Source organism: Lissotriton vulgaris, chromosome 1_1 (assembly GCF_964263255.1).
Source record: "Lissotriton vulgaris chromosome 1_1, aLisVul1.2, whole genome shotgun sequence".
Lineage (NCBI taxonomy): Eukaryota > Metazoa > Chordata > Amphibia > Caudata > Salamandridae > Lissotriton > Lissotriton vulgaris.
Window position 1 is genome coordinate 919,979,443 of NC_141685.1, and position 3,084 is coordinate 919,982,526.

Sequence of the window (3,084 nt, forward strand, 5' to 3'; positions counted from 1 at the left end):
CATTGTCAAAACATGGTTATTTTATGTATTGCTTTATTTTGCTACTTGTTTTATTCGTTCTGTGCACTCATTGTAAAGTGCTCTGATACCCTACCCTGGGTCTGGTCCGCGCTATAGAAAACTCTAAAAATAAAAACATAAAATATATATATGTGCCTCATCCTGACTGCTGTACCAGTCCGTTGAAACATTTTTTAACACTTTATTTTTTATTTTTGGATTAATTTGTTTCTTTTTCTGAAAACAATTTGTTTTAATTTTTGCGGTTTTCCCTACCCTCTTACATTTATACACCAATACCCAGTACTTGGACCTATAGTATATTACATATTTTTGTAGTTACTGTTTTTACATGGTCTTTGCACACTTGGGCTTGATTGTCCACTATCTAGCACACTCACATGATCTGGGGTAGCCACTCCGCATGCACTATCATATTGGCTCTTACTTCAGGTACTCACTGTGCCATTGCCCATTTGGGCGAGGTTATACTTTAATAATGTAGGGCCAGCACGATTCTTTACCGTGGCCTGTATTTCCATTGGGCATTATTCTTGCTCATGTCTTATATCGAGTCAGGTCTCTGATTGAGTTATGATTAATCTACTCTATCATACAGCGGGGAGACTAGGCCTCGCAGTACCAGATCCTGAGTGGCCATTGATGGCACTATGTGCTGAGTATTGGAGCAAATGCCATCTGAATTACTTGACATACCGGGGAAAACAACCTATTGAGTAATAGTTATTTTTACTTTTTTACATTTCTAGACACACTAAAGTGGAGTGACACTATTTTAACTCTATTATAGTGATGATTATTATTTACAGATGTATTATGTTCTGTTATTTTACTGTTTGTAAAAAAATAACTGTATTGTCATTAAGCACAGCCATAGATTACCCTTTTATGTCTATGATTGACTTTTCGGTTGCCATGGCAACCAAGGGAGAAACCATTTGTGTATATATGTGTTAGCCTCACAGCAAAGTGTAGAATGCAGTGACCAAGGCGGTTGTACCGCCGAAATGCGTCTGACCTTGCAAGTGGAATTAAAAGCCATCTGTGCCACGAAGTATCACGGTGTCGGTGCCTGTTTACATGAATGTTGCCAGGATGGTGAAATATATATATATATATATATATATATATATATATATATATATATATATATATATATATATATATATATATATATATATATATATATATATATATATATATATATATATATATATATATATATATATATATATATATATATATATATATATATATATATATATATATATATATATATATGCTAATGTTATGGGGTTAGCACAGGATAGAGCAGTATATATGTTGTAATGTCATATTATGGTGCAGCATTCCTCAGCAATTTTCATGAGTTTGCCAAATTATAGCACAATATTTAGCAAAAATGGTATGTGTTTGGCACATTATTGACCAGCGTTTTTGTGGTACTGCGAATGGTTTGGTGCATGTGAAAATGCTTTTCGTTTTGCACATTATAATGCAATTTTTCTCTGGGTGTCCTGTGTGTTTTTCGCAGTAGAGTGTAGTATTCCTCTAGTAAAGGAGTGGGTTTGCCCTGTGAGACAGCAGTGCTCATTTGGCAAAGCTGTGGGGTTGGCACATCACAATCCAGTCTTTCTCTGGTAATACTGTGTTTGCCTCATTAAAATGCAACATTCCTTTGGTACTTTTGGTGTCAAGTTTTAGCTCAGTTTTCCCTGGGTAATGCTGCAGGTTTGCCACATTAGAGTGCACAACTCCACTGGTTGAGGGGTTGAGAGTGTAAAGTGCCGTTTTCCCATGGTAATACTGTATTGAGGCATATTTTAGTTCCGTTTTACAATAGTAAGGATTTGTGGTTGTCACAATAAAGTGCGTAATTCCTTTGGTAATGGTTTGTGTTTGGCACATTATGGTACCGTTTTTTCTCTGGTAATGCTGCGTGTGACACATTGTAGTGCAATTTTCCCTTGCTGATGCTGCTTGCAACACATAGTGCACTTTTTCTGTAGGCAATGCTGTTAGCGTGGCACATTACAGTACAGTATTTGTCTGGTAATGCTGTGGCCGGTTAAAGTGCAGTTTTCCTCTGTTGATAGTGCTGTGTTTGCAATATTGAAGTGCATCATTCCTTTGTGAAACTGTGGAGATAGCACTTCATAGGGCAGCTTTCGTCTGGCAATGCTGTGTTCTTGCCACATTAAAGTGCAGTATTATTTTGGTAATGCTGCATGTTTGAAACATTAGGGTGTAGTGCTGTACTAGTAGTGTTGTTTTTTGGCACAGCAAAGTGAAGTTTTAGTTTTAGTCTAGTAATGCAATGTGATGGCACATTATAGTGCACCATTCCACTGTTAATGCTGCGAACATTACAAGGCAGTATACCTCGGGTAATGTTGTGGGAGGTTATAGGGCAGTTTTCCTCTGCTCGTGCTGTATGTTTGCCATTTTCAAGTGCAGTATTCCTTAATGCTGTTGGGTTGGGACATCATGGTGTGGATTTCCTCTAGTAATGCTGTGTATTTGTCTATCTAGAGTGCAGAATTTATTTGATAATGCTGTGCAGGTTAAGTGCAGTTTTCCTCTCCTCTGGTAATGCTGTGTGTTTGCTATATTAGATTGCTGTATTCCCTCTGGTAATGGTGTAGGCGGCATATCACAGGGCCATTTTTAGGTTTTGCCTCGCGAAAAAGATGCGCTCTGCGCATCTTTTTTGCGCAGGCAAAAACCTAATGAGTACTGTGTGTGGGTTTGGGTCGGCCCTCGTCATTCATTGGCTGGCTCCATAAATGGAGCCTAGCCATTGGACGAGGGGCCTGTCCGTCAATGCCGGACCAGACACGGGGGCGTTCCCGAGATTCTTTGGCTTTTGCCGACGTCACGCGACGCCGGGAACGCCCCCGATTCTGGTCCGGCATTGCCGGCACCCGCCTTCCTGCTCCGGCCGTCTTCTGCGTCTCTCCTCCCCCTTTCCCGCCCTCCCGCTCATTAATACCTGCTGCAGTTCAAGAATGCTTCCGAACCTGGAGGCCAAATTAATGACAGGCCATTCTACGAGAATCCTAT